Genomic DNA, 14362 nt, shown 5'->3' with positions numbered 1-14362 from the left:
ACACAGCATGTCCAGCACACACACACACGCGCTCAGCACCTGCCCTGAGGAGCGGCAGACCCATCTGACTCTCTTAGAGTAGAGGAGGAAGAGGAGGAAGAAGAGGTGCAGGAGGAAGGCCAGGTAGGAGGGCTGATGGGACCAGGGCACCCCCCACCATTGACTGCCCCAGAGGGAGACTCGGGAGGGGACCTCGTGCTGGAGCCCACCTGGGGGTGGCAGGCCCCAGTGTTTTCCTGTGAGTTCCTTCATAGAGGTTTGAAGGTTCCTGAGGACTGTGTTGTCCTCCAGGGCCCAGCTCTGAGAGAGTCGCTCCTGAAACTCCCAGACGGTGCTCCAGGAAAGCTTCATGAGGTGCTCTAGGGAGAGGGCGGGCATCAGGCCAGGAGGGTTCCCTGGGAGGGGTCAGTGCCCGCACCCTATTTCCACCAGGGCTACCTCCCACTGTGTGGTGCTGGGTCCTTTTTGGCCACCCCGGGGTCGAGCTGTGCACAGGAAGCCACAGCTGGGGGAGGCCGGGCAGGGAAGTGCTCACCACACTCCTGACTTTCATCTGGGTCATGTGGGGGATGGGCTCAGTGTCATCATGCCTTGCCCAGCCCACCAGGCCAGGCCCTCTGCTCGGATGGAGCAGAGAGTCATGGTGACAGTGTGAGGACGCTTCCCTCACGTGTTCCCCTGGGCACCCTCAGGCACATGGGACTTACCCTTGTGTATTTTGAATGATGCATGCGCCATGGCTGTCAGTACCCACTCGCCCTCCAAGATGAGCACATCCCACAGTCGCAGGGTGAGCCCGAAGGATTTCTGTGGGGACAGCAGGTGTGGGAGGACCTGGCCTTTCCAGGCTGGGGCCAGTGGCCTGAGCAGGACCCATTGGGGTTTCCGTCCCCTGGAGTGCTGAGGACCCCTCTCCATGGGATGAGACCCCTCCATGAGGCTGTGGTCAGACAAGGTTCTGCAGCTCCTCATGGGGGACTCATCTCAGCAGTGAGGTGGCTTCTGGAAGGAGAGGCTTCCTGAGGACTTGGGGCTTCCCTGGGCCCCTCCAAGTTGGGTCCTGCCCCAGTCTGCCCATGAGGCTGGGCCTGAGCCCTGGCCTGTGCTGTGGGATGCCCCCTCTCAGGCAGAGCCTGGTTTACGTGCCCTGCAGGGAACTGCCTGTGCCTCCTGCAGGCTAGAGGGGATCTGAGTCCTCCTGGGAGAGCTCGACCCCTGGGCTGGGGATGCCGGGCACTGCGGGACAGGAGGGTCCCTGGGCTGGGGTCTCCCTGTGCCTCCTTACCCCATCAAGGAAACATCAGAGGAGCCTCGTCAGCATGGAACCCTCAATGCACAGCCTTTCCTTGCCCTGAAGGGAGGAGCAGAGGTGCTCAGGGCCCCCTGGGCTGCCCTGAAGTCCTCCCACTTCCAGGCCCCTCTGTAGACCCTTCCTCAAGGAGCAGAACCCAGGGCGGTGGCCAGGGCTCCAACACCTGCCCCATGCACACATGCCCAGTGGACATAATTCCCTTAGCCCTGCTAAACCAGAGTTTGGCCCTGGTCCCAGCGCCTCTGCCTCCGCCAGGGCAGGAAAAGGAAATCCAACTCCGAACCCATAGAGAATCCCCATCCCAGGTCAGGCTGTGGTTGGGACTTGGCCTCTTGTCAGCTCTGTGAGAGGCTAGAGCCTCCCCTGGCCTGTGGGGCCCAGGGCCTATGGGGAGGAGCAGAGGGTGTCATCTACTCACCAGCTGTCTCATGATCTTTGAGAAGGACCTGTGCAGCACCTGCTCCTGGTGCGATAGGAGCTTCCGGAGCTGGGCAGTATTTGGGCTGTAGAATACTGAGAAGCCACCGACCCATCACCCCATCAGAGCCCACGCCCAAGATGTGGAGGCATCAGCTGGAAGAGCTGGGCAGGGCAGGGAACCCTGGACCCCGAGGCCTCCCTCCCTCCCATCTGGTGACCCCATCACGCAGCCTCAGCCCTGGGGAGGAGGGCCCTGGCTGGAGGCGCTGCCCAGCGGCATCCTGGGTTGAGGCGCCAGGAGGGCAGCCTGCCTTTGACACCATGAGGTAGGGCCGAGGCAGGCAGGTGCTAGTGGGGAGACCGGGGTGGGAGCTGGGGGCTGTGTGGCCACCTCTTGGATGTGGGATCAGGCTGGGAGACATGGGATGGGCAGACATTGCCATCTTGGTTTCGTCGGCCCATCCATAGGAAGGGAGGATGGCTGGGAGCACAGCCAGCTGGGAGGCAGGAGGACACTCAGGGAGGTGAGTGGCGCCTGCACAAAGTCGGGGCTGGCTTCGGGCAACAGAGGGTGGCCAGGAAAACGTATCAATGCTCTCTGATGTTAGGGATGAAAGGTGTCTGGCTTGAGGTTTGAGGGTCCGTGTCCAGACCCAGGCTGCTGTGGGACCTCAGCAGGGACATCCTGGAGGCTCCAAACAAGCTGGGGTACAAGGAAAGCACCTTGACTGGAAGTTGGGATCACCGGCCAGAGTGGCCGTCCCCTGGCATGACTGTGTAACACCCCGGGGGCAGCTGTCCACCTACCCTGCAGGGAGTGCCTCTCACCAGCCGGCAGCTGAGCCAGCACCCAGAAAGCATCTTCCTCCAGCAGATACAGGAGGAGGATGGCGGTGATGCGGCTCAGGTCCCTGTGGTAGCCCACCTTCTGCGAGAGCTGGAGTCACCATGGAAGGATGTCACCTGGGAGGGCTGAGACCACCTGGGAGGACTCACATCACCAGAGATGGCAGAGATCCTTGGGGACACCTGCCACAGGCCCCCGGGGATTTGGGGTGGGCATGAGGACTGAACAGGTCACATATGACTCAGCTGACAAGGAGCCTGGGGGACTCCTGCAGCGAGCGTCTAAGCTCATGGCCCTAAAGGGCACAGTCAGGGATTGTTCATCCTCCCTCCCCTGGGCCAGGCTGGGGAGGCCACTATGCCAGGCCCGGAGCAGCACCTGTGAAGTGCACCCACCACGAGGGCAGGCGGCAGGGTGCTGACCACTACACAAAGGGTCCTGCGACAGCTCAAGGGCTGCCTGCCCGGCACAGGAGGGCGGCTGGGTCCAGACCCCATGTGGCAGCCCATGGAGTCGGCTCAGCAGCTCTCCTTGCCTGAAATGATCTGGAAAGTGGGGGCCGAGCAGGAACAGCCACCTGGGTGACCCCCTTCCTGTCTGCTGCACTCCTACGGGGTTCAGGCAAAGGGGAAATTGGATCTCTGTCTGGTTTCTGGTGAAGAAGAGGCTTCCTCAGGATGCAAACTCATTTCATGACAAGAGCCTGGCCCATCAGGCACCTCAGCAACTTGTCAAACCTGTCTCCTGCCAGGACCATCTGCATGTGCCCCTGTCAAGCTCCTGGGCTTTGGGGCAATGCCAGGAGGGGAAGGTCATTTCTTCATCTGAGACATGGTGGTCAGGTCCAGGTGACACCAGGAGTCTGGGCTTTTCTCTCTCAGTTTGACCCCTTGCTTGGGTGTCCATGCCAGCAAGTGAGCTTGAGTCCTGCCTACTACATCCTGGTGGGTCACAAACACTGAATTTTCAAGAAGTGCCAACACCCCCGAGAGGCACCCATGCCTGTGAGTATGGGCACATGGCCCAGAAATATCGCTGCCCGGGAATACTCTTAACATCAGGTGGTTCTGTAGGGTGTGGCTGACATCTGCCTTGATGCGGTGGGTGATCCTGGAGGACCTCTTGCCCTTCTCCTTCATGACCTGTAGGGCAGGGCCAAGATGAGGAAGCAGCCTCAGAACGCACAAAAGATTCCCTGCCCCTAACAGCAGTCACCCCACAGTCAGCACTTCTGGAAGGAAGGGAGGAAGGTTTCCTTCTGCAGACAGTTCCTTCTTTGCCTTGTTTCTGAAGCCAGGGAGGGTCAGCAGAGCCCAGCGCACCTGTGGTGCCTGAGTCACCATCTGTGCCCAGCATGTGCGTCTGACCACAGCCCCCACCCCCAACCCGGGCTTGACATTCCTTCCGGCTGGAGTCCTGGGCTCCTGATACAGCCTGGCCTATTTGTCCTGCCCTGGCTGAGTGTGGGAGAGCCTTACCTTGTATTTCCTGGGTTCTGGGACTTGACTTCATCGATGTCTAGCAGGCGTGACCACGCCCTGCCTCACACCAGGGGAATGCCTTTGTACATGCGTCGAGATAGCTACAGACAGAAAAACACTCCAGTGAGACAGGATGTGTAGTGACTTGGGGAGGAAAGCTGGTAAACAGGCCTGCTGTCCTATGGTGGGGACGGAGTGCCACCCATCTGCTGAGAGGCAGATGGTGCCAGGTCATGGCCATGGGCGCCTGTCTCCTGACTCTGCAGAGAGGAGTCACGGAGGCCACTCCCTCCCCACGTTACCTTCTTTTTCTTTTGAGATGAAGTCTTTCTCCTGTCGCCCAGGCTGGAGTGCAGTGGCGCGATCTTGGCTCACTGCAACCTCCACTGCCTGGGTCCAAGCAATTCTCGTGTCTCAGCCTCCTGAGTAGCTGGGATTACAGGCACCCGCCACCGTGCCCAGCTAATTTTTGCATGTTTAGTAGAGACGGGGTTTCGCCATGTTGGCCAGGATGGTCTGGAACTCCTGACCTCAAGTGATCTGCCCACCTCAGCCTCCTGAAGTGCTGGGGTTACAGGCCTGAGCCACCAGGCCCAGCCACCATGTTACCTTCTTGCTGTTCTTATATTTTGGCCAGTCTCCAAGCATCTTCAGCCACTTGTCAGTACATTTTATTTCCTGACGTCTTTGCTGTCAAATGAGCCATGATGGAGTTAGCAGAGCTGCCAGGCCTCCGGCAGTGGCCCATGGATGCTGAGTCCTGGGTTTTGGGGCCCTGAAGGAGCCAGGAAAGAGCAGACCCCGGGGGCTGAGACCCTCTGAACTAACTGGGGCTGATGGTCTGGACTGGTGATGCCAGGACACACCATCCTCAGGCCACAGAACCCCGAGTTTTGGTCAGGCCCCAGCCTTTAGCTGGGGACTTGGTGCAGACAGGCAGTGACCTCTGAGCCAAGACTGTGGTTTTTGATTTGGGTTTTGGTCAAAAGCTCATGGGAACAGAGTCCATCAGGAAAGACCGCCCCTCCTGGGGACAGCTCTGGCCCACTTACCACTGCCCGGGCCCACGGGCCACCCCCTCCATCTCACTGAGCACTCCTGATTCCGTGTCCCTGGACCAGTCTCCCATGCAGCAGGCACAAGCTCTTACCTTCACCTCCAGGGCACTGACGCGGGCAGCTGTGTCTCACTGTAAGGCAACCCAGACAGAGCTGAGGACCTGCCTGGGCCAGGAGCCATCCTCATCCATGAGAGGGCCCCAGCCCTCCCCATCCACCCTAAGTCTCAGCCCAGGAGAAGGCACAGACAGGGAAGGAAGGCAAGGGCCTCCCTGTGGAGCTGATGCCCACGAGGCACCAGGACCCTGAAGAAGAGGGAGCTCGAGGCTGGCCTGGAGGGGGCCACTTGGGGCCTGTGGGGTGCCTTGGGCTGCACAACGGGGCTGCTCCTCCTGGGCTGGGGGTGACACCCTCTGTGGGAGCTGAGAAAGTCCAGTCCTGAGACGAGATGGGTGCCACCCAAGGTGGGTGGCTGAGCCCTGACTGACAGCAGTGCCTCATGAGTGACCACATCACCCACCAGAGTCCAGGGAGCCTGGCCTGAGAGCTGCCTAGTGCCCTGAGGACACACCTGGGACCTGTCCCACCCGACACTCCCCATAGGCCTTGCAGGGTGTGACCTCCCAGCATTCACCTGCCTCTCCCTGCATCCTGGCCGCAGACCCTGCCTGTTCCCCGTCTTCCCCCATCCTGCCCGCCACAGAGATGTGACCCTCTGTCTGGCCACCCTGGCCCTTCCAGGCCCCTATTCCTGTCAGAGCCTAGGTATGAGACCCCCAGGTCTCTCACTGGGCTGCTCAGCGCTGTTGGGGAGAAGTCTGGGGTGACACGGGTGACCAAGGGCCCTGCAGGCAGTGGGGCTGGCCCCACCACCCCGCCTGCAGCCTCAGCTGGCTCTCAGGGCAGTCAGCCTTCAGCCCTCAGCCTCCTCAGCCAGGACATGGGGTGCCTGGTTGTCCTCCCACTACTGTCCCGCCTGCCCCGACTCAGCCTCCCCCATCCACCCTCTGCGGTGCTGACTGAGCCAGCAGGAAGCAGAGTCTCTGGGGGGCCACGTAGAGCTTGGGGACTGACTGAGTCACCCCCACTGAGGGGTCCCAGGTGAGCCGCTGTTCCCTGACCACCCCATCTGTTTTCCTCCCCAGACTATCAGCTCCACCCTGGGCCAGCTTGGTTCAGGTCCATCCCAGAAGTGGCAGGTCTCACAGGCTCACCGCCCCCACCCCCCACCCCAGGCTCCTCCCTCACTCCATCCTGTGAGTCCTGAGGGGCCGGCTCCAGGCTGGGCTCCCTTACCAAGCCCAGGTCCCTTCCCAGCACCACTCCCGGGGCCTTCAGCTGCAGGCTCTGTTGCCCCCCTGGCCTCACTGTGAGATGGCCAGGACAGGCCCTACCCTTCTTGCCCCCCAGCCTCCCTTGCTGTCCCCATGCCCCTCCCTATAGGATGCCCCAGTGGGCCCCCTGAGCCCTTGGAGACCTGCTACACAACTGCCCACAGGCCTGGCCAGGTGTCCCCTTGCCCTGTGGCCACCACCCTCAGATCTCACCAGGGCAGGCCCCAAGGTGACAGGGCCAGACCCTTAGGCTACCCCCTCCTCTCCTGCTGATGTGGAGACCTCAGTGCTGAGAGCCCTGGGGCTGACCCAGCCCCCTCTCTGTCCCACCCGCTCTCCCGAGCTCCCTAGATGGGCCTCGAGGCTCTGCCCTAACCCTGACCACAGGCCGGACTTGCAGGAGAGGCAGGGAGGAGTTCTGACCCTGGAGAGGAGATTGGCCTGAGCCAGGGAAACCTGCCCTACCTCAGAGAGACCTTTCTAAAAACAAAACCTGTCCCTGAGGTGAGACTGGTGGGTGGGGGGACAGAGGACTCGCCACACAACCGAGAGGCGACTGGTGAATTTCCAGATGTCAACACGCTCATGCTCTGTGTCCACTGCTGCCCCAGCTCAGCGTCCCTGTGACCCAGCAAGGGCCAGGGAGAGAGGGGCAAGGTGAGGGGCTTGGGGTCCTGAGGGCATGGAGAGCCTGTCTTCACCCTGTGATCCTGGGAAGCCCAGGACCCCCTGACCAGGCTCTGACCAGTAGGGGAGGTGAGGCCCCACCTTCCTCAAGGGAGTGGCCCAACCTGTACCTGCTCATACTTAGTAATGATGATGTTGTCTTGCCCCTGGGTGGGCAGGATATCCGGATCCTCATCCATCTCCATCCTGCAAGACAAAGTCATCCAAAGGCTGTGCCGCACCCGAGAGCTCCAGAGAACACCCAAATGGCTCCCACCAGACCCCCAAATGCTGGCCAGACAGGTGAGCCCCATTCCACCATTGCTCCCCGAGACAAAGAGCTAAACCCAGTATTCCCACCCATGCCCTAGTCTCTAGAGTCCCTGCTCTGGACCAGGAGTGGGCTCCTTCCTGAGGACTTGAACACAGGGGGACCTGGACAGAGAGGCCCATTGTTCCCAAATGCCCTAAGACAGACACACACTTGCCCTGGCAGGACAAATGGCATCCACCTGCTGAGGGTAAAGGGCCCATGATGGGCTGTTCCAGGCACCTGGAGGCAGTTGGGGTCAGGAACCAGACATCTCTAGAGGATCAGCCTCCTGGGATCCTTCTAGGACCATGAAGATGCCCATTTTTCTGTAGGAAGCAAGACATCTGGTGACTGCTCCGTTTTGCTCCAATTCTCACGCACTCTGGCTGGTGAAGCCGCTTCAGGAACAACACCAGCTAAGCAGCAGGGCATTTGGTTTGGGGGAAAAATGACCTATTGAGTCCAAAGCAGCCTCTGTGCTCGTGGAGACCCCGTCTCAGGTGGAGGACGGTGGACTCCACAATTCCCAGCTGTCAATACAGAAGGGGGCTTCGTTTTCCTGGATCACCAAGGAAAAAACAAGAGAACTCTGGGGCCGTGGTCCTGGAGAACACCCAGGGGGACCATCCTCCTTGGGAATACTTGGGCAAAGGGAAGACAAGACCTCTAGAGGATCACACAGAGAAGGTTCCAGTCCCCAACCCCTTTGACCAAGAGGGACGATCATCACCCTCCAGGCAGCCCTCTAGAGCTCCTTCATTTTCCACAACTGCCCGAGGGCAGAGGGCTCCCCACCCCACTCCCAGACGAAGGACCCCATGTGTCCAGTGGGTCCCACAGCAACCATCAGTGACCGCACCTGAAGTCTGAGTTGGTGAGACCTCCTCCTGTGGGGACCAAGCTTAGGGCACAGACTTGGACTGAGAATCACCCCCTCCACCCCATCAGGGTCCAGAACCCCAGGGAAATTTGGGATCTAAGGCAGGGAGGCTGCAAAGGTCAGGGCTTGAGTCTAGTACTGCACAGGGCAGGGCTGACAGCAGGGCCCAGGGTCACATCTGGGTCTCTGGGCCAGTCATCACCTCTCTGACTCTAGACATCTCACCTGTAGAATGGCTACATTTGGGGACAGGATCCACCCCACGGAGTCGCTGTGGGGATGAAGGAAAAGGCCATCTACAAGGTCAGCACAGAACCTGCACCTGGCGAGTGCTCAGCGATGCTATGACTCATCCCCACTATGAATAGAGGCAAAGAGGCTCCAAGGACAAACCCGCTGTCTGAGGTCATCCAGTGGCCAGCTGGCCAGGCCTCTGCTAGTCAGGCCCTACTGAGCAGGCCCCGTGACTATTTCCCCACTGATCATATTTTCACTAAGCCCCAGTGTCCAAGTCTCTGCTGACCAGGCCCCCACTGACCCAACCCATGATGACCAAATCTCCCACTGACCATGTTCTCGATGACGAGGACCCCGCTGCCCAGGTCCCCACTGCCCATGTCCCAGAGCAGCAGTGCTCAAAGTCCCCTACCCAACTGCCCAAGGGCAGAAGGCTCTTCACCCCACTGGCAGACAAGGGACCCTCTGTGTCCAGTGGGTCCCACAATGACCCTCAGTGACCGCATGTGAAGTCTGAGTTGGTGAGACCTCCCGTGGGGACCCAGCTTAGGGCACAGACTTGGACCGAGGACCACCCCCTCCACCTCACCCATAGGAGCTCTGTCCCAGTGGCTCTTCCAGGGCCAGACTCTGCCCCAACAGGGGCTGGAACTCCGGGTGGATTTGGAATCCAGGGCAGGGAGGCCACAGAGGTCAGGGTTTGAGTCCAGCATAGCACAGGGCAGGGCTAAGAGCATGGCCCAGGGTCACATCTGGGTCTCTGGACCAGTCACTGCCTCTCTGACCCTAGACATCTCACCTGTGGAATGGGTACATTAGGGGACAGCACCCACCCCCACCAGCGTCACTGTGACGACCCGCAAGACGAACATCTATACCGTCAGTGCAGAACAGGCACCTACCTAGTGAGTGCTCAGGGATGACCCTCCTCGGCACTTGCCCAGAGGCCAGCACCGCCCGGTAGCGACTGTCCCAGGTCAGCAGGGAGGGAACAGAGCAGGTCACACTCACCTGAGTCTGCTGATCCAACTGTTCCTCTCATTTAAGAAAGCCTCCTCTGAGCAGAACCAGAGACCGCTGTGTATCTTGTCTCCAAGAGCTCCAGACACAGAGAAGGCAGCCGGGTAGGCGGGTGGGTACTCAGCACCAGTGACATTACAGGGTCATGGCACCCATCACAATGGGCCCCCGCCTGGGTCAGCAGGGCCCAGAGTCAGCGTCCTCCACCCCTGAAGCATCAACATGTGTGCATGCAGTGTGTTTGTGAATGTGAGCGTGCACACGTATGTGGGTGAACATGTGTGCATATGATGTGTTGCTTCTGTGGCTGGGCCAGGTGGCCGCATTCATGTACGCACTCAGGTCCTTGTCACTGTCACCCCTGGCCCTGGGCCTGTGGCCAGCATCAGAGTGTCCACAGGTGCTCCCCAACCTCAGCCCTCCCTAGGTGGGGCAGTCCTGTGGGTGGGGTGCAGAGAATTGAGGATCGAGGGCAGAGGGCAGGCCCCCTCTTTAGCAGGGGACTCAACTAGGGTATAAATGCTAGATCTGTGTGGCAGGGCCGGATTCCACACACCTGCTCACCTCCTCCTCCCAGTAGCCCTCCGGGGTGACGTGACTCATCCCCACTACAGATGGCGGCAAGCAAGCTCCAAGGACAAACCCCTGCATGAGGTCACCCAGCGGCCGGCTGGCCAGGATCCCACTAACTGGGCCCCCACTGACCAAGCACCCCCCGACAAGGCCGCTGCTGACCAGTGCCCCACCACAAGTTCTTCACTGACCAGGTCCTGACTGACAGCCTCTTGATGACCAAGCCCCCAGTAATCAGATCTCCACTTACCAGGTCCCCACTGACCAAGACCCATTGACCAAGCACCCAGTGACCAGGTCCTCACTGGCAGTCCCTCAATGACCAGGCCCCCTGACCAACTCTCTGATGGCCATGCCCTTTCTGATCATATTTTTTGTGACCAAGTCCCAGTGTCCTAGTCTCTGCTGACCAGGCCTCTACTGCCAAGGTCCCTGAGCCATGGAGCTCAAAGTCTTCTTTCAGTGACCCCCTTCAGTCCTCAGAGCCACCCCTCCCCACATTGGCACCCATAAGCCAGGCACTGGGGGTCTTCTCAGGTCAGGGCCCCTCCTCTGGGACACAGGGAGGGGCACTCGGCCCCAGGCTTTGGGAGCCCAGCTTCATGCTCACCCCACAAAACTCTCTGGGCCCATCTCAAAGGGGCAGTGAGGTGGCCTGGCACCACCTGGACACACTGGGCCTATTCCTGAGCCACACAGCCAGAGGAACGGGGGGACATTTGTCAGACAAGGCACCCCGCTCTATTGGGCCTCCCAGGGCCCTTCCCTCAGAGCCCGGATCTAGAGACACAGCACAGAGGCTGCAGGGTGACCGGCCCAGAACCCTTGAGACTAGGCTGGGGACCACACAAGAACTGTCCACAGACAGCCAGAAGACCCTTTGCTAGTTTCTTGATACCTCATTTCTCACCAGCTACCCTTCCCACACCAGGAATCCCCTTCATGCAGAGTCAATGAGGAGAGTCAATGAAGATGTCACAGAATCCGTGGAAGGAAAGAAAACAAAAGATGGGTGGGGAGAAGAGTTGGGAGTGTAGCGTTGTAAGGGTCCTGTACTATGCGTATTATTTGAGGGTTGGCTGTGATTAATTAAAGGTGTTTCTTGCAGACAACCATTACACACACACACTCTCTCTCACACACACACAAATATACATACAGATATATATATATGTGTGTATGTATATATATATATATATATATATAATAGAGAGAGAGGGGGGGTCTCAGTCTGTCACCCAGGCTGAAGTGCAGTGGCCCAAACACAGCTCACTACAGCCTTGACTGCCCAGGCTCAAGCGATCCTCCCACCTCAGCCTCCTGAGTAGCTGGGACTACATGTGTGGGCCCCCATGCCTGGCTGCTTTTGAAATGGTTTCTTGTAGAGATGGGATCTTGCTGTGTTACCCAGGCTGATCTGGACCTCCTGGCCCCAAGCAATCTTCCAGGCTCGGCTGGAAGTGTTGGGATTACAGGGATGAGCCACTGCACTTGGCTTAGACATGTTTTTAAGAAGCATAAATACGAAGGTCAGTGTTGCCGTGAAGTCAGGCAGGGGTTGGCAAACTATGGCCCACAATCCAGATGCAGCCCCCTCCTGTCGTGGTGAATAAAGGTTTATTGGAGCCACAGTTCCTCCCCTGTGTTCACTTCTTGTCTGGGGCTGCTTTGGGGCTGCAGTGGCGGAGCTGAGTAATTGTTGAGTAGGTGCAACAAAGACCACAGGGTCCACGAAGCCCAAGATGCTACTACCAGGTCCTTTGCAGAAAAATCTTGCTGAGCCCCGGGGAGGGGCCAGGTGGCAGCCGGGAGGCCAGTGGGGAGGCTGGTACAGTAATCCAGGCGAAAAACGATGGGAGCTCAGATTAAAGCTACCATGACAAGTGGCTGGAATCAGGATATATTTTGGGGAAAGGACCAACAATACATAGATAAAATGAACAATATTTAGAGTTTCAGATTTTCTTTCTACCAAAGGATCCCTTTCTAAAAAAAAAAAAGTACAAAAGATCAATTTAAAAAACTGACCAAAGAAACACCACCACAAGATTATTTGTGTGATTGAAGCTGGGGTTGAGCCTGGGTGCCTTGTGTTTTCAACACCCCTAACACCCTGGCTGTTCCAGAGGCACACTACGGAGCCCCTTGGGTTCAGACGAGCAGAACTTGAAACCACAGATCGGAAGGAGTAGAAATCTGCGTATCTTTCACACAAGCCATAATATTCTAAGCCACATCTTTGCAGGACACTGACGTGGGGCTACTTCACCCACAGCCAGCAAGCATCTGCGCCAGTTCCGGGATTTGTGTCCACCCTGTTATAAGAAGGCAGCTGCTTGCGTGAGGCATGGCGGTGAGGAAACAATGCCACCCGGATGTCACCATTGGCCGTGTGGACTGGCTATACCATGGGCCAGACGCATGTCTTGGGCAAACACTTTTTAGATGCCAACTTGCCTGTAGACAAAGATGACGCAGAGGTGGCCTCGGGGAGGGCCTGTGTGATGGGTTGAATTTGTCCCCTGAAATTCCTGTGTTGATGTCCTTAGCCCCAGTGCTTGAGAATGTGATCTCATTTACAGATTTCGTCTTATAGAAATAAGTTAAAATGAAAAATGAGGTCAGTAGGGGGACCCGCAATCTAACGACTGGTGTCCTTAGAAAGGAAATGTGGACAGAGACACACAGAGGGAAGACGAGGTGAAGAGACACAGGGAAGGCCACCTACATGCCAGGAGAGAGGCCTGGAACAGAGCCTTCCCACACCACCCTGGAAAGGGACCTTCCCTGCTGACACCTTGATCTTGGACCTACAGCCTGCAAGACTGTGAGACAGTGAGATTGTGTTGCTGAAGGTGCCCAGTCTGTGGTACTTTAAGGAAGCCCTAGCAAACCAATGCAGCCTGGTAGCCCACAGCTGGTGAAAAGATGGAACGAGCGACAGAGCCCCAGGCTTCCCGTCTACACCTCCCAAAGTGCGCTACGGGATCCTTTGGTGGGTGCAGGTTTGCAAGATAATTTTGGGAGGTGCAGGGTGCATAATTTCAATGTACATTATTATGGATTTATCTTACTGTGAAAATGCTTCTAAGAATAGTTTACTTAAGGTTTACATGCTACTCAAGATATAGCTTTAAATGCTAACAAAAAGTGGATGCAAATGAAAACATTCTCTTGCTGTGGTCCCAGGAATCTCGATGTTTTTTCAGAGAGACTCACAGCTTTCAGCTAGAGCTGCCCTCCCCTTCCTGTCCACTGCACACCCCCAAAACACACACACATATACATACATGCGCAGACACACACATGCACACACATACATACATGCACACACATACGCATGCACACACCTGCGCACACACACACACACACACACACTGTGCATCATGCCCTTACTAAGGAGGCATGGCAGGGAATGTGTGTCTGTAAGGAAATGAAGATGGCTGAAGCCCCTGGTTCCCTGGGTGTTTGCACAGGCACCCTCCCTGCAGACCTTTCTTTGGTCTCTTTCTCTCTCTCAGTGGAAGAGAGAAGCAGAGCCCCAGCGGGTACCCGGCTGCTTAGGGCTCAACCCAAGGTCACAAGCTTCCTCGAGAGCCTGGTGGGATGGGGGCACCATAGGGCCTCCCAAACCAAGGGGGCAGCATTCAGTGGAGCCTTGTGCCCAGGAAAGTGACAGACAAGATGTCTCGGTTCATCAAAGACCCAACCACAATGCAGTGAGGAAGGGCAGCTGCCAAAGGTTTTATTCTCCAGGAGGAGGGGCTCTCGGGGGCTGTGAGCAGCAGGCACGAGGACTTTATTGCACGTGTGGTTAGGTGATGACGACCTACAGCTGCACTGGGAACTGGGACTCAGAGTGCCCCGACCTCCTGCTCTATCTCTCTCTGTCCCTCTCTCCCTCTCTGTCTCTCTGCCTCTCTCCCTCTCTGCCTCTCTCCCTCTCTGCCTCTCTCCCTCTCTGCCTCTCTCCCTCTCTGCCTCTCTCCCTCTCTGCCTCTCTCCTTCTCTGCCTCTCTGTCTCTTTCCCTCTCTGCCTCTCTTCCTCTCTATCTCTCTCTTCCTCCATCTCTCTCTCCCTCTCTGTCTCCTCTGTCTCTCTCTCCCTCTCTGCCTCCTCTGTCTCTCTCCTCATATCTCTCTCCCCATCTCTCTCCCCTCTCCCCACCTCTCTTTCTCTCTCCCCTCCTCTCCATCTCTCTCCCTCCTCCTTTCCCTCCC

General features: G+C 58.0%; 1 pseudogene; it reads right to left on the bottom strand.

Annotated features, from left to right (window-relative positions):
- Positions 1–14299, bottom strand: part of LOC129017503 (TBC1 domain family member 28-like) — an 81460-nt pseudogene extending 67161 nt beyond the window's left edge.
- Between the last annotated feature and the right edge of the window lie 63 nt (positions 14300–14362).

This window comes from Pongo pygmaeus, chromosome 19 (assembly GCF_028885625.2).
Source record: "Pongo pygmaeus isolate AG05252 chromosome 19, NHGRI_mPonPyg2-v2.0_pri, whole genome shotgun sequence".
In the NCBI taxonomy this organism is placed as follows: Eukaryota; Metazoa; Chordata; class Mammalia; order Primates; family Hominidae; genus Pongo; species Pongo pygmaeus.
This window is presented reverse-complemented; position numbering and strand designations above follow the sequence as displayed.